The sequence below is a fragment of the Balaenoptera borealis genome (assembly GCF_965194805.1).
Source record: "Balaenoptera borealis genome assembly, chromosome: 18".
Classification (NCBI taxonomy): Eukaryota; Metazoa; Chordata; class Mammalia; order Artiodactyla; family Balaenopteridae; genus Balaenoptera; species Balaenoptera borealis.
Window position 1 is genome coordinate 33,104,068 of NC_138877.1, and position 21,007 is coordinate 33,125,074.

Consider the following 21,007-nt stretch of genomic DNA (forward strand, 5'->3'; position numbering starts at 1 on the left):
ACGAATCTAGGAGACTGGGAGAATGAATGGATTGGTAGGATGGCTGGCAGCCTTAAATTCTGCCTTGAAAGTAATGATCATGTGTTTAAAGTGAAAACAATCATCGTGAGTTTGATTTTATCTCACTTATACCAGCTGCCTGGATTCAGTCACAGAAGTACTCAAAAGCTTGTTTTAACCAAGGTTGTGATTTAGCCAAGTATAACAAAGGGAAAGGGGACAAGGGAACTGAGGGTACAGTAGGCCCTCCATATGCATGGGTTCTGCATCTGGGGATTCAACCAACTGCAGACTGAAAATTTTTCTTTTTTTAAATTCCAGAAAGTTCCAAAAAGCAAAACTTTAATTTGCTGTGTGCCAGCAACTATTTACATAACATTTACATTGTATTAGGTATTATGAGTAATCTACAGATGATTTAAAGATACGGGAGGATGTTTGCAGATTATATGGAAACACTATACCATTTTACATAAGGAACTTGAGCATCACCAGATTTTGGTATCCCGAGGGGGTGAGGGGGTTTCTGGAACCAATCCCCTATGGATACTGAATTCTGAGGGATGACTGTATTTGCAGATGACAAGTGAATGAGTATAATGATTGGCCATAGATTTCAAACTAGATAAGAGGTTAGCAGAGGAGGTTAGGGATTTAGAGAAAGTGAAAAAGTAGTAGGAACGTTGTGGGTAGGGGGAGTGAAAAATGCAATTGAGGTAACTGAGGAAGCAAACTGGGAAGAAAGGGTAGGGTTGGTAATCCGTTAATGAGATGATTGAGGTAAAATGTGTTTGGATAATGAAAAGATCAAGATTATAGCCATAGGAGTGGTTGGCTGAGGTCCAGTGAAGGCTAAGAAACTGGGAGTGCAGAGGACTGACTGGAAAGGTGATATGTGTGGACTTGTAATCACTAAGCATGTGACATGAGTGCTACTGGAGTGAGGAGCAGTAAGATAAATCCTCAAGGGATGCAGCATACTAGCCAAAGGGATGGATGGGACAGTGGATGGTGACAACAAATGATGTAGCAGATGATACTGTAGTCTGATGACAGGGGAGTAAACGTTGAGTCTATTTAAGGAAGAGGAGGGTAGACAGAATGATCTGAAAGTGGTCAAAATGAAACAGCCTAATCCATCTCATCCTTTTTACAAGGAATGTGGGAGATAAATGCTATATTTGAGGGTCTCCAGGGGAAGTAAGCCAGGCTTTAGTTAGACAAGAAAAATGAAAGGAAATTCGACAGAAGATGTTGAGAACATAGGGATGTTTTTGCCAGTTGACCATTTGTTCCAGAAAAGTTAATGTGGTTCAGGAGCTAAGAAGTGAGGCAATGAGGATGAGAGTCTGGAATGACTTGGGGTCCCTGGGCTTTTTTTGGTAATTGACCTGAACAGGGGTGAAAGGCATGGTGTGGTTAGTCCTCATGGCTTCAAGGCTGTGAGCTCTCTCGTCCTTATAAGTGGGCTCTCATTCCAGCGAGTGAGCTCTTGTTCAGGAACTTCAAGGGTCCTAGACTCTTAATCGTGGAAATGTGGAAGTTGCAGAGGGGCAGTCTTATTCCTAAGGCACAGCTAATCTCCTAAACTCTGCTGCTGTGGCCTGCAGAGGAGTGAGTGGCTGTCCTTAGTGTTCTGACACCTTCTTGACTTCTGTCAATAAGGCTCCGAGGCTGCAGAGAATGCAAAGGCAAGAGTGAGCCCTCCTTCTGGTGTCCACCTCCCAGTACAGTGGTAGCCAAGGTCGTCCAAAGAGAGCAAAATAGCTGAGGTGGCTTGTGGAGAGTTTTAAGGAAAATCCTAACCATACATCCACATATATTCGTTTCATTAGAGTACATACATATACTTCATTCATTAGAGTATAAGAAATATTTACCAAAAAAAAAAAAAATTTGGAAGGAAGGAATATTGAGAAGCCTACAGCTTCAAAGGAGATTTAGCTGGTCTCCTTTGGTTATTAAATTTTTTTTCTGAGTGTTAACACATCAAGCTCAACCTGAGGAAACAAGGGTTTGGTAATAAATTCCATATGTTTCCCAGATAGGGTTGCTAGGTAAAATACAGGATAACCAATTAAATTTGGATTTTAGATAAGTTATGAATAATTTTTTAAAATATAAGTATGTCCCATGCAATATTTCTCTTTATTGTATTTTTATTTGCTATATTTGACAATCTTACCCCAAGGGAATTTTAGAAAATTAATAGAAATGTTCAGATGGCTAACGGTGGTCTGTCTTAGAGTAACAAGCCCTGAATGCATATGTCTCAGAAATAGTGGAAAGGTTTTAAAGCCTCCTTCTCCCAAGTTACCCATTCTAGGTTTCCTGTGCCACCAATTGAGTTTGGAAGTATGCAGCTAAAGCTGAAATAAGCCAATAGTCACCTAAGGTGCTCCCTCTCTGTTTTGCCCAATACACTCCATTATTCCCAACATCCCCACAATTTCAAATGATGGTTTACAGAATGGAGAGAGAAACAGTACAAGAGATTGGATCTGGTAACCATTAGAAGGTGGTTTCAATGAGATTCCATAGTCATGGGACAAAAAGGAGACATTCTCAGGGATGGTCCCCAGGACAACATCCCTATCCTGTTGTAGGCCTTTCACAGGACTAGCCTCCCCTGTGGGGTCTCTGGCATAGCCCTGGATAAATAAAGGTTCTACATCTTTCCACCTAACAGGTTTTAAAGAAAACGATAAAAATGGAAGATGGAAAAAAATCTTTTCTAATGAAATGTTTCAAAACTTCCCAATTTAAATGTAAAGAATTTAGAACAGCACATTAAGTTTGCCACCTGTGTTCTATTTACTTAGAGCAAAGATGATGTTCCCTGATTACTGAAGGTCATCAATGACCAGAGCACACCCTGTGTTATACTATCTACCGGTGAAAGTCACATGGGTGGCTGAAACATGAAAGAAATGTATTATGTTAAAATCTACTATCAATCCAGGAGGCAAGAGCCAGCTGGATAAATCAGAACAGATTTCAAATAATCACTCTATATGAACCTGCAAATTTATCCACAGCCCTATCCCAAAAGCTAACATATTTCATGCTCTTTCTCATATTTAAATCTAGATAAGAGAATTTCCAATATCCTTTGAGGATGTAGCTGTTGTTTAACACTGTGATTTCATATTTATACAGCTCTTCTCATTGTAGGATCTTAGACCATTTTGCCAGCATAATTCATTATTAATAGCCATAAAAAATAAACAATAATTTCAGCTACAGTATTCTACTGGGCAACTAGTCAGGAACACATTTATTTTCCTGGGCATTTGGAAGTTCCTGTTTTAACCTCAAGAGAAAAAGCAGCCAAATCTTCTGACCCCCCCAGGGGAAAATAAAAATAATTAAGGCCAGTCAACAGGACAAAAGAGTGATGTTTCCAAACAAACTCCACTTGTGGGAACCTCTAGAGAACCATTTTATATGTTTCAGGAAAGAAGAAATTGGTTTGGTAATGTGGTGAAATTTTTTGACAACATTTATGTAGGAAAGGAAACCAAGATTATTGCATGGATTATACTACTTGGATAAATTTGTATGTTTTGATTAACATGGCAAATCCTCAAAATCTGACTATAAAAAATCAACTTGGAAATGTGTTTTTCTTGTGAATGAATGATTGGATGCAGCCTCTTCTATGAGCCCTGCACCTAGAATATTATATCCTCTCCCTTCACCCCAAAATCTTACTCTACTTAACAATGTAGCCAGAATGGTTATTTGTATCACTGATAACTGATGCCTGATGCAGAGAATGTTTGTTCCTAGAAACCTCAGTAACCTTTTCTCATCTCACTGGATAAATCCAATCCCATTTTATTTTTCTTACCTACACACCATTTACCTAATTCCATATCAAGCCAGCTTCCTCAGGTACTTACACATCCTTTTTCCCAATATTTAAATATAGGACCATAAGTAAAAAGGGGTTGGCACAAAGTACTAGTTCCTGAGTCATGGAATAACCACTGAGAATTTAGTTTAAAACTGATAGAAAGAGCTCCATGCAAGAAAACAAGCAAGTGTATCTATTCTGTCTTGTAACCAAGAAAACCATCCTGTGTGTGTGTGAAAATTAGCTGTAAAACTTGGCAGATTCTCACCAGATGCAGAGAATGATTTTTAAGCAGTTGAAATAACTAGGATAAATAGGCCTCTTTAAATGACATTGTGCATGTCACCACCTTACAGCACAGTTTATTTTAGTTGATTTGCATATCGAAATTCTTGGTACTGCATCATTTGTCCCATTTTAAAATGAAATCTCCTCTTCAAAGTTTCTTTTCCTTTCTTTTTTATTTTCTATTTTTGAATCCTCCACACATCAGACTTCCTCTCCCAAAACAGATGTCATTCACTCAAATCAGGTCACGAAACTGAAGAAGTAGCATGCTGGGAAGACAGACTGAGCCCTGGACATCATTAGGCACTGTGGGATTAAGTACCTCCAGAAAGGAATTGCATTTTCATGTCACAGTGGTGTGAGATGGATTTAGGACAAGACAAGGCAAGTAATAAGTATGTCTGTTGAATTTCATGAATCCTACTAAATCAATTAGTTGCTAAGATATAAGAAGATTTTCTCTATCCTCTTCCTCACCCCCAGTTCTACAAAGCCCACAAAGTTATCAAGCACAGGGGACTGGAGTGCTCTGCCAGCGTTCAGCTGCTGCAGGGGGCTCCTAAATGGAAAATTACTCTGATTGTGACAGTACAATTTCAGACAGCAAGCATTGTCCATGATAGTGAACCTCTCTGCTGAAGCTCAGAAAAAGGCCCAAGTGTTTATCCCATTTTAAAGACACAAATAGCTCAAGTTTTTATCTCCACATCTGAAGAGCCTAAATCAGACTAGTGCCCCGTGAGCATTTCTGATGGAGAAAAAGAGGACGCAGTCCCACACTGGGTTAGTTCCTTTTTCTTTCCATTAACTGACTTTTTGAATAAGCAGCAATTAATCACCCTCCTCTGCCTACAAAGACAAAATTACAACTTTGTATTCTAACTATATATGATGAGTATTTGGGGTAAAGAAATAGCAATATAGTCAGCATCTTCAACATCAGAATAAGAGCTTATGCAGTGTCGTGAACAAGCAATTTTTGTTATCTCCACAGGAATTTTCCAGCACAAATCATTTTTTAAAAACCAGAAAGTTATTGAATCATCTTTGGAGGTGTATGAAGTACAAATGAATATATTGTTAGTGATTTCATAAAACAACTGCAAAGAACGTGCAACCAAAATGCGTTGTCCATTAGTGTTACCATAAGAGTTTACACTTAATCCAAGCATTCTTCCACTGCACTGGACCTTTTTGATGTTTTATTATTTAAGTATTAGAGTACATTCACTCACTAAATATTTGTCCCTTGAGGCAGAATGTGATTTTTGAAAACTCAAATCCCCTATGGAAATTCCTCTCATCTGACGAATAAGAGCCCCCAAAGTGATCACATTGAAAAACAATACTTCTCGGTAAGCACCATGTTTATCACATCCACTCAGTGAGGCAACATTTATGGACTGAGACATTGCCCTGTGTAAGGTGCCAAGATAGAGAGATACAAATAAGAATACATGTGCACCCTACCCATTAAGGAGCTTAAAGTCTATTGGGGAGAGAAAAATAGATAACCTTGACAATTGCAGAACGCCTTTAATGATTTACAGAGTGAGCTGAGAGGACCCACAAAGGAATTATTAATGAGACGACTTGTAAAGAATGTTGAATTTGATCTGGGCCTTGAAAGATGAGTAAAATTTTAACAGGGGAAATTAGTAATGGATGGGAATGGAAGTTCATGTTAAGCAAATGTGAGAGGAAAGCCACAATACACAAGAAAGAGCAGAGTGTGTTTATGGTGCCACAAGTATCCTGTTGTAAGTCAAGTCTTATATGAAAAATAAGAGGCTAGAAAAGTAGAAATGCGGTCATCAAAAAATATACCACTGAATAGGACTTGAGAGAACATCTGATTCTACTCTCTTGCTTCATAAATGAAGAAACAAAAAGTAGCTAGCATAACTTGTAAGGTCCCAAGGATCACTAGATCTAGCCAGAACTGAACCCAAATCTTCTGCCAACCAGTTTCCTTTGCACCACTCCACGTGTAGGTTGGCATCACTTTCTGGAAGTCTGTCCTTGTAAGCAATAATGAGTGTGAAGTTCTTGAGCAAGAGAGTGATATGATCAGATATACATACATCAAGGAAAACTTTGAAAGCAGTTAGAAGAGACTGGAGGGATGAAAAATCTTCTATAGTCATCAAAGTCGGAGATTATGGGAGCCTGCACCAGACCTGTGATGATGGAAATACAAAAGAAGCAGTGGATTCGAGTGTCATTTCAAGGATGAAATTGCTGCAACTTGGTGATGAGAGAGAAGAAGCTATTACAGATAATGATGAAGCTTTAGAGCTTCAGTGAAGGATATTACCCCATCACCTGAGAAAGGAAAAGGAGAATGGAGAAAAGACTTAGAGGGATAAAATAGTTAACTCTGTGCTTTCCTATCTTGGTGAATGGCACTCAGTTGCTCATTAGAAGCTAAGAAGTCTCTGTTCAACTTTCTGGACCCTAGATCATACATGCAAACATCAGTGCACATGAGGCTAAAACATCAACTTTGTTAGCAACTGGTGAAGAACAACAAAAAGTAAGGTTTGGGACACTGTATTGAAGATGTATAAGAAGAACTTTCCTTTTTCACCTCAAGTCAAGTATTTGGGAAAGAGTAATATGTCCACAGGGCAGACCCTGACTCAACTTCCCAGGCAGCATTAAGGGCAGCTTCACCACCCAGATGGAGACAGGATGCAGAGGAGAAGCCCTCCCCATAAGAGCCAACAAAGAAAAGGGAAGTCTTCTGACTGGTTCTTTATTTTGAGGACACTAGCCCCACCCTCTAATAAATGGTTGTCCAATGAGTATTAAACTCTGACCAAGCTGAATCCTCCTCCTCAAAGGAAACAGAGAGAAGCAGAAGCTTCCTTCCCAGCATGTCCCTGCAAAAGTCAAATTTCCAACAGAGTAAAAAGAACAGAGAACTTCCTTCCTCTATTTTCTAAGTCAGACACCTGAGAGTCACCTTCAACAACATTCTCTTCTCCCATAACAGTTGAGTGATGCTGAAGTCTGATCAGTTCTATCTCCTGAACGCAGCCCAACTCTGTCCTCATTTGCCTATCCCCACTGGTATTTTTTTCATATCTCCCCTAGACCAGTGCAGTAGCATCTCCCAAATGATGCCATAATCTGTGGCTTCACAACCTTCCATTTCATTCTTTACAATACTGAGAGATACTAAAATGCAATGTAATTTTCTCTCCTCTCACTTAAAGCCCTCCACATACTCCCAGTCATTTGGATAGCATCCAAATACTTGACAATGTTAAATTTATTGCAATTATTTGTTGTCATATCCTACTATCCTACTAAATTCTGGGTTCTCTTATTGCAGGAAACTCGTCTAATTTATTTGTGTATTGCTTCAAAGCATAGCAATGTGCCTTAGTGTTCAAAAATGTATTCTGACCTGTACAAAACCCTTCCATATCTGACCCTGCTTAGTTCTCCAACTTTGTGTCCTGTCACAGCCTCATCAATTCCTACCTACTTTTCATGAAAGTTTTAATTCCAAGTATTCCAAACTATTTGCTGGTAACAATATTTTTTGCTCTTTCTCCTCACATTTGCACACAGTCTTTGCTCCCTTCCTTCTGTTCCTCTGTTCCTCTTAGATATATTCCTATATATTATCTATATTTTAAAATATCAGCTCATGCCTCCTTCCTGCAAATAGCCTTTCCTAATATTAATCTTTTCTTCTCATTACAAAACTGGGCCAGAGTGAGTAGAAGACTCTTCCCATAGTATCTATGCATATTTCTAACTCTGCATTTATCAAACTGCTTTATAATGGTGATTTATCTTTTTTTCCTATGTAGATGTGTGAATGAAAAATATTGCCTGCCATATCAGTAAACAAAGGATTTTGCAGCCATCAAGCCATCACATTACAGCTGCCCTGATGGTGAGCCCTGAGGGAACTCAGGGTGAGAGAACACAGGATACTGGCCACAGACAGCCGAGGTGCATATTCAAAGGAATGATTTCAGTGAGCCCAGACTCTTGCAACTTCCCATACATAGAAAAGCACTAAATTACTTAACTTGAGATATCTGGTTTTCTTTAATTAACAATAATCTTTTGATGTTCTGACTATCTGGTTTTTGTTGCAAAAACTCCTGTGCGTCCTGGCTCCCCCTCTTGCCTCTATGGAGAAGTCTCTCAGAGTTATCTGAGATGCTGTGCCCCAAGCTTAAGTCCTCAGATTTGTGCCCTGAATAAAACATAACTCTCAACTTTTAGATTGTGCATTTTTTTTCAGTTGACGGTTTCTAAGTTTCCTATGTAGATGTTAAGATACAGGCACAGGTCTTCATGTGAATGATATATACATAGATTCAGTAACTGTTGAAGGAATAAAGGAAGGAAGGAAGGGAGGAAAGAAGAGAGGGAGGGAGGGAAATAAAGGAGAAAGCAAGGAAGGAAATAGCAAGTTCAGTATTTTACATATTAAGTTTTTCAACAGAATATTCATTGGGAAATGTCCAACAGATCCACAAGGTAGAAGGTTGAGCCTCTATTCCTCTGTCTTCCTGCTAAATACTTTGTTTTACCAAACCTTCAGAAACAATTCAATAACTAGAGGGTTCATTTTAAATTGCATTTTAAGTTAGAAGACAGAGTAAAAACAAATATTTTAGGAAAAGCCATGTTTATTAAATATTTAACTTTCTCCTAAGACTTATGGAGTTATGCAAGTCAGAGAAGGTCTGCTCTTCAATTAAATGGTGAAACTATAAAAAGTAAATAAGGTCAAATTTGACTATGTTTATGAAGTATTTGACAATTCCCTCTACTACTAGAAGAGTATCACATCCCTCCAGTACATTGTCTGGTTGCTGCCTTCCCTCTGGGCAGCTGCATTTCATGGCCACGGTCAGAATCATGAAAAACAACATTCCAAAAATTAAAATAGAGTCTACTTTTTCTCTGATGAAAGTCAAAGGTCCTTCAGAAAATTCTTATAGGAATAAACAAGAACACATGAAATACTCTAAAAAGATAAACCCGTTATAGTTAAATTAAATAAGTTATAGCAGCAGGAAGAGCTTAAGACAATAAGAGATATCAAGACCAATTTAAAGTTGTAAGAAAACAAGAAACTTTATTCTGCAAAGTTCTGCTTTTAGCACTTCTGCTTCTTTGGAGAAGAAAGAAGAACAAAGAAAATTAAGGTTCTTCTTAATGATAGCATATATGTAATGGGGCTGACAATTCCACTCAGCAGGTTTTGTCTTTTCCTTGTCTATTATCATTTTCATGACAAACCTATGTGACTAGGGTTCTTCATTCAGCCAAGAAATGTTTATTGCATGCCTATTACATAAACACAACGGTTAACAAAACTCAGTCCTTGCCCTGAAGCTTAGCAGGTAAATTAACCAAAGACAAAATCAAGGTGTGCTAAGGGCTAAATTGAGGAAGCAGGTAGAAAGAGAACATAATTTAGCCTAGGGGAGGGGCTAGAGTGCAGATTTCCAGGTGGAGGTAATTGCTAAACTGACATAATCAAGCAAAGAAGAGTGGCTTAGCGACGGGGAAAAGGAATCAGAGGACAGAGAGGATGTTCCTGTCTGAGGGAACAGCACCTGCAAAAGCAAAATAAAAGCATATTTGTAAGGGATTTACCAACATTTCAATATTTGTAATTTATGTTGTGATGGAAGAAAAGATAGGAGATGAGGCTGAAAAGATAAACAGCAAAATCATGAAAAGTCTGAAAGGGCAAGTGAAGGAGTTGGATTTTATCCTGAGGACTGTGGGTTGCACCAGAGTTTTAATCACATAGTTTGGGTTTTAGAAAGACTGTAGGCCATTAGTGTGGGATAAGACAAAACTGGAGACAGTTTGGAGATGGTTCTGATAACCTAGGTAAGAGGTGATGATGGCCTAATTCAAGAGAGCAGTGATGCTGTGGAAAGACATGGAGATACCTGGATGGTATTAGGAATAAAGAAGATGTGACAGAACTTGATATGTAGTCATGGGAAGTTAAAACGGAAGAAATTGCTCTCTAGGCTTTTTATACCATGTCTTTTCCTTTTTTTTTTTTACATGATCTATGAAAGCTAAGCACTAATGGTGGTTAAACACCCTATGAAGTCATGGAAGGCTGCAGTGTGGGCTGCATACAGTTGTTTATATTGATGGCCTAGGAACAGTGATAAAAGAAATGAAACATCCTGCCCAGTTAACAGGAATTTTTTCACTGCTCTAGGAAAATGGAACATTCAACATTATGTTTAGGAAGATGAATGAAAAATACTTGAAAAGTAAGAAGAACAAGGACTGAGGTTTATAATCATTATTCTCCATATAAATTACTAGTAGTTTATAAACCATCCATAAATACCTCCATGAATCTGATGTGTTTCAGAATTTAGTTTTGCTGTTTCATAACAAAAGAAGTTTCTATGATTATTATTTCACATGAGTTCACATCCCATGTTTTTTTCTTGGAACCTACAGTTCAAACAAACCTCAAATCTAATCACAAGACTTTAGGTTTTTTTCCTCTAAAATCTGAGAATAGATTGAAATTCTTTTCACATTTGCATGAAATCTATATGGAAAGTATAGTTCCCTATTAAGAGACTTCTCAGCCAAAGATAAATATAAGCAAATTTCAAAATGTTCCAAGTACCATCAAGTCTGCTTTTTACCACATCAACCATGAGACAAAAAGAAGAAAGAAAAAAAAGGAAAAAGTACTGTGTGTTTTGAGCAGAGAGGAATAACAGTGAAAATCTAAACAGACCACACTGATAGTCTCCTTTAAGGAAATAAAAGTAAACCAGACTTCTGAGAAGGGAGAAATGCCATGAGGCACTAAAATGATCAGTTATGTTGCAAGAAGGGAGAAGAGGGAAGGGAGTTGTTCATAAGCAAAAATCTTCCCCAAACCCCACGTAACAAACTAACCAAGATAATATTCAAGAGAACTTTATTCTTTTACTGCTCCTTCTCTGAATGGTCAGAAGTACAAATCTAGTAAATGCATGTTGATAGGTTTGAGTCTGGGAAAAACAGTATCCTAACATTACAACCCTTGGCTATAACTCAGCAAATATATGGCCAAACCAGAAATTTCTCCAACCATTACAACGGAACCGCACAGCAAACACGAGGAATATTTTAAGTTCCTCTGAGTAGTATTTATTGCTACTACATCCCTTAAAAAAGAAATTGCCTTAAATTTTTGCAATGAAACTTTTTTAAAAAGTATTTTTAGAGATATTAGAAATTAGACAAATACCTACCTTGATCTAACACCCTACCTTGGGAGGATAAAGGCCCCTGAGAAGCTTACCTTATGTGGAAAAAGCATCTTGGCAGATGTGATTAAGTTAAAGGTCTTGAGATGGGAAGATGATCCTGCAGAATCTGGGTGGGTCCTAAATGCCATCACGGTGTCTCTGCAGAGAGATGAAGGGGGAGATTTGAATCAGAAGAAGAGAAGGTGATATGACCACAGAGGCAAAGAATGTAGTGATGCAGCCAGAAGCCAAGGAACCCCTGAGTCACTAGGAGCTAGAATAGGCTAGGAACAAGGCTCCGCTAGAGCCTCCAGACAGACCAGGCCTTGCCGACATCAGTGATGCTGATTTTGGACCTCTGGCCTACAGAATTGTAAGAGAATAAATGTATCTTGTTTTAAGCCACAAGGTTTGTGGTGACTTATCACAGCAGCTACAGGAAGCTCATACAGACACCTTGGGTATAGTGGGGGATGGAGATGCTTCTCATCACTCACTTTTCCACTCAGCAGTTCTCCTACACAATGCACTCACGGCGTTGGGCGTATTACCTCGTAAAGAGGCAGAGCTTTAACTGCTTCAACTGAAGAGAGTCTCCCGGGTATCCTCATACCAGAGGAAGTTGAAACTTCTGTGCAATCAGAACAGCCAAGCCCCGCTCAGGAGCAGAGTTAGGCGGTGGGTAAGAGACTATACCCTTTTCAATGCACTCCTGCTGCCAGTTGCCCCTGGAACCATTCTGGTAGCAAGTCAGTTTGTATGACTCACCGACTCACCAGTAGGGAGAAATCAGAGGCCAAGTGTGGGGTGATGGGAAGCCTTCTGGAGAAGGAGGCCTTTGTCTCAGGCCCAGCATTCACAAGCAATGTGACTTTGGGCAAGTTGCTAACCTACTTCACAACAGTGTCATAGGGCAGCTTTGCGATTAATTTGGAAATGTCTTTTGGTCTACAGAAAATCCATTCTGCCTGTGAGATTTGTATCTCCCAGAGCTACTGATTTGCAAACCATGCAGCTCTGCCAAGGAAACAAGCATCTGCCTGCAGTAAGTACCCATGCAGAGTTCTCTTACAAACACAGGTTCTCAGCACGATCCAAATAAAAATGAAAGAAAGGGAGAGGGAGTCTCTTCCATTTGTTTCAGTCCTGCTGATGAAATCCTATTTGACAGATTCTGATTCTGTTTCACAAACAGGTATATTGGCAAGCATTAATTTCCTTGAACCCTGTGAAGCTGTTGGCAAATTGTGTTCAAATGCTTTTGGATCCTCAGGAATAGGGCACTGTATAAATCCAGGGAACAATTACGTGAGAGAGACAGAGCCTTTATCTCCCCGTCTTAATAAAGAACTAAGCATAACGCCTATCAGACTTGTAGTTGAGACACCAAATTGACCCCTCTGGGAGATGGGAAAGTCTCAATCTCTTTCCTGTCTTATACAGCAGTGGTAATAAAAGAGCATACGCTGAGGATTAACTAAAGTTCACATACTGCCTTGAAGAGAAAAGTCTTGATTTAAGTGCTGAAAATTTATATTAGTGGGAGGGGAAAGACTGGAGAATGGAAAAAAGAATGGAAAGTTCCAGAAAGTTATAATGAGAAATATAAATTGAAGCAGGTCTAAGGGAAAGATGAGAGATCAGATGCATCAAGGTAGGGGGTAGGAAAGATTGTCCCCCCAAAAAAGACTTTTCCTCCATCTGTGTTGGCTTAGGCAGGCTCTTCCAGTCCTAAAGGGAAGTGTATCCTTTAGGCAACAAAAGAATAATGATGTCAAGTGTAGAAAAGAGAAAGCAGCAGTAGAGTACCAGGGAATAAGAAAAGGGAAAAGAAGACAAAGAATAAAAAGGGTTAAGAGAGGGAAAGGGACATGATAAGACAATAGAGAATGAAATTCATGAAATCCATAACAGGGTCTAAGAAAAGAGGCCTTTAGTCCCCAATCCATTTTAAGGGCAAGCATTGTTGCCCTGATTTTATGAAATCAGAGCTAGCCCATACTGTCACCTTCCTGCTACAAAAACAATGTGACCAAACCAAATAGAGAGATAGTCTAGCCTCTTGGCATATGGCAAAAAGAAATATTTTATTCACATTCAGAATTCCTAACATAAAATACTCTGACCACCAAAGCTGTATTTGCACACAAAAAAGCAATTTGGCAGAATTTCATTAAAAAGTTGAATACAATTAAATTGGTTTCCAGGCTCCTATAATCAAGCAAATGGTTAGTTTTTTTGTTTATCTGTTTATTTTTTAACCTAAGTTGCCTAAGCTTTCCATAGATGTAGCTGACAATAGTGCCTACAAAAGGTAACATTTTCAAATTTACCCTAAACCGTTAGAAGCAAAGTATTATACTGCATTTTGATTTTGTACTGGATAATTCCAAAACCATCCTGTGGTTTTACAAAAACCTTGTCCAAATTCCATCAGATAATAGTCACGTCTCTCTTTGTGATGTGAAGGGGAGTAGAGAGGGCAGGTGACAAAATTGGACTGCTCCACAGTCCAGAGGAAAGACATTTCCCCAGCTCATGAGTGAGCAGATCTCAGATTATATGACTACTCTGCAGGCTCTGTTTCTTCAGGAGTGCTCAGTCCTTTTACTCTGTTCCAAATAATTAAATCATATCATCTGTGTAGCATTTTAAGGTATAAGGATCTTATTTTCCAAACAGCATCATTCATTTATTGGACAAAAGTATTGAATAGAATTCAGTTAAGGAATAGAAAGCAGACTAGTTATTTCAATAAAGGATGATTTATACAAGGAATGATTAAGTAGGTGTTACAAAAGTGGAAACATGGTTTTATCACAGGTAATATCAGCAGAAAGCACCACCCCTGGGTCTGGAAAATGAGGGAAGATGTTGCAAGTATTAAACTTAGGGTGGTATTGTCCAGCATGGTAGCCACCAGCCACATTTGGCTCTTGAGAGCTTGAAACATCATTAGTCTGAATTGAGATGAACTGAAAGTGTAAAATACCAGATTTCAAAGACTAAGTATGAAAAAAGGAAGGTAAATTATTTCATTAATAATTTTTATATTGATTACATGTTGAAATGATAATATTTTGGGATACGTTGGGTTAAATAACATATTTATGTCATCTATTTATATTTACTTTTATACTGCAACTACAAGGAAACAAAATTTTACAAATGACTTGCATTTTCTTTCTACTGGGCAGTACTAGATTACAGGCTTAGAAGGCCCCCTGGAACTGGAGTCTTTTGAGAGGGCACTGGAGGTTGGTGTTAATGTGTCTGAGAGAGAGTGATGGGGCTGGTTCTGGAGGCGTGGAAATCTGCAAATTGGAGCCGATTGTTGCTGAATCAAGGGTCACTGCCAGGGTGAAGGAATGTTGGTGTGGGGATGCTGACAGGAACAACAGAAGAACGAGTAGGAAGAGGTCTCTTCTTTCCCAGCCTTGTAATTTTCCTCTGTTGCCACCAAACGGCAGAACCTAAGAGGAACCCAACTCTGGGAGAGAAATATGATTGGCAGGTTCCCAGCCCCAGCAGCACAAAGCACAACATTGAAAGGAGTGTTTGGTGTTGCGAGGCAAATCGGTTAATCACCGGCATGACAGATACTCCTTGCTGTCAGGCATGGTTTTTAGATATTAGGGATGCAACCATGAACCAAAGTCCCTGGCCTCATACAGCTTCCATTCGAGTGAGATAGGCAGACAATAATAAATACATAAACAAGATGATTTCAGAGTGATAGGTGTTACAGAAAGAAGAAAACAAGGTCATGGGTTAGAAGGTGACAAGGTGAAAGAATGAGTTGGGCACTGCTTTAGATAATGAGATCAGGAAATGTCTCTCTGAGAAGATGACATTGGAGCTAAGGTCTGAATGGAGGGATGGAGACGGGTAGGGGAGAAGAAAGGGAAGCATTCCAAGTCCAAAGGAATAAAACATGCATAATCTCTGAAAAGAGAATGACCTGAGATTGTAGCTCAGCGGTCCCCCAACCTTTTTGGCACCAGGGAATGGTTTCGTGGAAGACAATTTTTCCACAGATAGGGGACAGGGTGGGGGTGGGGGGTCGGGGGATATGGTTCAGGCTGTAATTCAAGTGATGGGGAGCGATGGGGAGCGATGGGGAGCGAGCAGCAGATGAAGCTTCGCTCGCTACACTGCCACTCACCTCCTTCTGTGCAGCCTGGTTCCTAACAGGCCGCAGACCGGTCTGTGTCCCAGGGGTTGGGGACACCTGTTGTAGCTGAAGCAAAGTTGCCAGGAGAAAAGATGATAAGGGGTGGTTGGGACTGGATTATGTAGGGTCCCTGTAAATCATGGTAAGTAATAACAGATTTTAACTTAATTGCTATGGGAACCACTGCAGGATTTTAAGCAGGAAAATGGTGTGATTTGATTTACATTTGTAAAAGGTCATTCTGACTGCTGTGTAGAGAACGGGGCTCTAGAGGGGCAAGCATACGACGGAGACCAGGAAGCTATGGCAATACCCAGGAAAAAGATGATGATGATGCCTGAGGCTGTGGTGGAAGCAGTGGAGATGTTGAAAAAGTGACTGTATTCAAGATATGGATTAGAGGTTTGAGCCAACGGTACCCATTAAGATCGGGGTGATTCATGTAATTCATTTGAGTAAATTTTCCAAAGAGCTGACACACTTTAAATGCTGAAATTTTAAGAAAATGTTCTTGTTTTTTTTCATGGAAATAATTCATAATTGTACAAAACGTTTCTTGGTCTTGTTCTATACAAAATCCCAACCGAATTTACAAACTGTTATTTCTACTCAGGGTCCTGTTCTCCAATTTTGTCTGCCATCTGACACAGTCTCTGTCAATTTCTTGAGTTCCTCAACTCCAATTACTTAGACTCCATATGTTAAAACTCTGCTTGTTTTGAGGCAAATCTTAATTGGGATGAAAAGATGATTTTTCCAGCTAATCTAAGCCACACACTGACTATGCCATTGAGGTAGAAATTGCACCTGCCTGGCTCAGGTCAGCATCTGCTGCCCAAGTCTGTCCATAAAGCCTCTGCTTACAAAAGCCTTCATCTAACCAAAATTATCCTTGCTTCTGAGACATCAATCATATTTAGCTGTTGTGACCCACCAAGGTCAAAATCAACATGATGTGTACTTATGAAAACTGAATAACCAATCATTCAGAAAACCTTATCTGCATGTTACTTTAAGTCCCATTTTCCAGTATTTGTCTATTTTCCAGTGTTCCTAGCTGATTCATAAAGTTGCTAGGGTTTTTAAGGGGCCAATAAATGATCTTTCTTTTTTCATCTGCCAAGATGTTAATGGGAGTCCAAACTGAAAATCAAATTATCATTTACTGATGGATCTAAACTAGAGACTGTGGCTTGGATTTAAGGCTAAATGACTTTGCTAATATGTCCTCCTGAATTAAACTTAACTCACCTTACTACAAACCCACCACCTTCAATGAAATGGTGAAGGTGACAATCAGATTAGAGTTGGATGGAAAGCAAATAGAAGGTGAGATAGAAAATAAAGCTTGATTATTCACAAAGGTGGGCTCCTGAAAGGAATGGAGAAATTGAGCTGTAGTTGATGGGGATGTTAGATCAACGAAACACTATATTTTAAGAAGGTAAGTAGTGGGACATGTTTACATGTACATGGAAATAAGCAAGGAAAGAGGGAAAGACTGAGGATGTAGGAAAGTGGATGTAAATCAGGACAAGTGATTGAGACTCTGTGGATGGGATTCAGAGCAACAGTACAGAGACTGGCCTCCATAGTAACAGGTGGGAACATAACAGACATGGGGGCAAATGAACTTAGGTTTCTAGATTTAGCTGTGGGCAGATGGAGTTTTCATTCTATGTTTTCTATTTTCTGAATGAAAAATGAAGTGAGGTATTCAGCTAAGAATGAGAGGGTGGGAAGTGTGAAAAGAGAGAAGGTTTGAAATTAAAATCTTGCTGGGGAGCAAAGTTACTGAGGAAACATTCCTGAGTGGTGGTGAAGGTTCATTTGAGGTGTGTGATAGTTCAAAGGAAACAAGTCAGCTCAGACAGGTAACTTCCTTCAGCAATATTTAGATGCTCAGTGATATCCAAGGAGAAGCTGGTCATGTGAACTCAAGTAAACAGGGTTATCACAGGTCAAGGAGGAGGAGAAATGGATAGTCAAAGGAGTTGAGGACATTTGGAAGAGCATGATTATGATAATTTATTTAGCAATAATCCTCTAACTCCTAATGTATGTCAAGAACTAATCAAAAATATATATACACTAATATGTATAAAATGGATAACTAATAAGAACCTGCTGTATAAAAAAATAAATTAAATGAAATTGAAATATTCAAAAAAAAAAAAAAAAAACCACAGTGAGATACCACATTATACCTGTTAGAATGGCTAAAATTAAAAAAAAAAAAAAAAAAACTAATCAAAAATACCCAGCTAACTAATAGGTAGTTGTAGGTGCAGGCCACTGTCTAGGGGTTCTACCAGAACTGGGTGCAGATTTTTTCTTTAACCTCTTTTTCTTCTTTTCTTTTTTCTTAGGAAAACAACAACAACAACAACAAAAGACAACATATATTTAGTACTTACTATGTGTCAGGTACTCTACTAGGCACTTTTAAAAATTGTCTTACTGTTTCCTATATCAATATTATGAAAAAATCACTATTATTAGCCCCATTTGCAGATGAGGAAAAAGAGTATGAAGATATTAAGCAACCTATGCAGATAACCACAGCACATTCTAAACTACTGGCTTTAGAGCCCCTTGCTTCCACAGGTTGTCTTCATCACTTGCATTTTTACTTTAACACATAAGCAGTGGGTCCTTTATTTGGAGATCCCTTTGGAAGAAGTAAGAACTTTAAACTCTGTTATAAACTGGAGTGAAATTATTATTCCAAATTTTCTGATTTTAGAAATTGAGCAGTCTTGCCATACAAGTAATTATTTTAAAACTTTACAAAGAGGTAAATAGCTACTCTAGTCTCCTTCTTTCCTAAACTCTCTTCTGGGTGATACATGCTGAAGAAAATATTTATGCTTTACCTAATGTTTTCTACTTAAGGGATACAATCTGAATTTCTAAATTTGGGCCTGAAAATAAACAGAACTGCCCCTCCTTAATTCCTCTTCCTTCCTTCCTTGCTAATCAAACCAAGATAATTGTTCTGCCCTAGAAAATGTTCAGTGAGTAACATACTATTGTTTTTTTTTTTTTCCTGTGCAAAGCCAAACTTAAAGAGACACCCTATCTTATTCATCAACAATCACAAAATTAACGAGGAATGAAAGGACTCAGGCTTTAAAGCAAGGATTGTGTAGGGGTGAAGGTCACTCACATTTTTAATGTGGAAAGTTTGACAGGGAAATAGGAGGTGTTCCCTTATTACCTAGAAAAAACAAACAATTTCTAAAGCTGAGTCATACAAAATTCCCTTTGACTGACTATTTTTTAAGACTATGTCATATTTGAATGCATTCAACCATCACTGTCTGGAAAGACAAATCCAGGTCAGACAAACATAAAAAATGAACACTTCTGAACGGCAAAACTAATTGGTCATGCATGACATTTAGCAAGGTTTGGTAATAGCTATCATTTGCTGAGGATGTACTGCATTCTAATCCAGAGATTCTCAATCTTGGTTACACATTAGAATCACTGGGGATTTTTTTTTAACTTTATTTTGAACTAATGTTAGACTTACAGAAAATTGTAAAAATAGTAGAGTGAGTTCTCATATATCCCTCACCTGCTTCTTGTGACATTAACTCCTTACCCAGTACAAAGATCAGAGCCAAATTAACATTAGTACAGTATATTAACTAAACTAAAAATCTTATTAGAATCTTTGAAGTTGTTCCACTCATGTCCTTTTTTTCATTCAGGACTGCATTTCACTGTTATTTCTTCTTAGTTCTGTCCAATCTCTTCCATAACCCTGATCCTTTTGAAGAGTACTAATCAGTTATTTTGTAGAATCTCCTTCAATTCAGATTTGTCTGGATTTGTTTTCTCATGATGAGAGTGGAGTGATGATTTTTGTAAGAATACCCAGAAGTGAGGGATCCTTCTCAATGTATTATATCAAAGAGCTCATGATATCCATGTCTTTTTCCTGGTGATGCTAACCTGGATAACTTGATTGAAATCATGTCTACTGGATTTCTCCACTGTAAGGTTACTATGTCTCCCTTTGTAGTTAATAAATATCTTGATACTTTGAAACTATGCAAATACTGTTTCTCCTCAAACTTTTAGCCATGAATTTTAACATTCATCAGTAGATCTTGTCTACAACAGTTATGACTGTGGTCTTACAAAGTGAGTTTCTATTTCTCTAGTTCCTTCTACATTTATTAACTGGAATTCCACCTGATACCGAGTCCCCACCACAGGTCAATTATATTAAAATATACTAAGCATATTATACCTGGTCCTCACAATGTGGCTAATAACCAGATGTTATTATCTGCTTTGGGATATGAAGAAATTGATACTTGGAATGACAGAAACTTATATTTTTACAGCCAATAAGTAACTCTGATCTGCTGTCTCCAAAATCCATGCTCTTTTCACTGTCCAATCTTCTTCCCTTTTAAATTCAGCTCACTGCTCTTTATGTCAAAATTTGTCCCATTTAAAGCCTACTCTCTCTACTAACTCTAATCATCTGTAATTTTTGCCTAGATCAGTCCAAGGTTGGACACATTTTTTTTTCCCGGAACCTTTTGACATCCACCTGCCTAAAAGAGTAAGGAACAGATGTCAGCTATGTTTTTTGTCTTTACCTGGACAACAGATCATTGCAGAACAATATGTGGGTGAAAAAAAGGGTATGTCATATACATATCAAATTATTTATATATTTAGGCTAATAGGCAACCTTTTGAAGAAGTATAATCCAAATGCCCTCTGAAGGAATTAAACTCAGCAAGCATAGAAACCTATGTGTGTAGTGGTTAAGAGTGAGGTTTTGCTCCTACACTGTTGGTGGGAATGTAAATTGGTACAGACACTGTGGAAAACAGTATGGAGATTCCTCAAAAAACTAAAAATAGAGTTGCCATATGATCCAGCAATCCTACTCCTGGGCATATATCCAGACAAAACTATAATTTGAAAAGACACATGCATCCTTATGTTCATAGCTGTACTGTTTACAATAACCAAGACATGGAAACAGCCTAAATGTCCATCGACAGATGAATGTTTAAAGAAGATGTGGTACGTATATACAGTGAAATACTACTCAGCCATAAAAAAGAAATAAATAATGCCATTTGCAGCAACATGGATGGACCTAGAGATTAACAAACTAAGTGAAGTAAGTCAGAGAAAGACAAACATCATATGATATCACTTATACAGGGAATCTAAAATATGATACAAATGAACTTTTCTACAAAACAGAAACAGGCTCACAGATGTAGAGAATAAACTTGTGGTTGCCAAGGGGGAGAGGCAGTAGGGAGGGATGGTTTGGGAGTTTGGGGATTAGCAGATGCAAACTATTATATACAGAATGGATAAACAACAAGGTCCTACTGTATAGCACAGGGGACTATATCCAATATCCTGTAATAAACC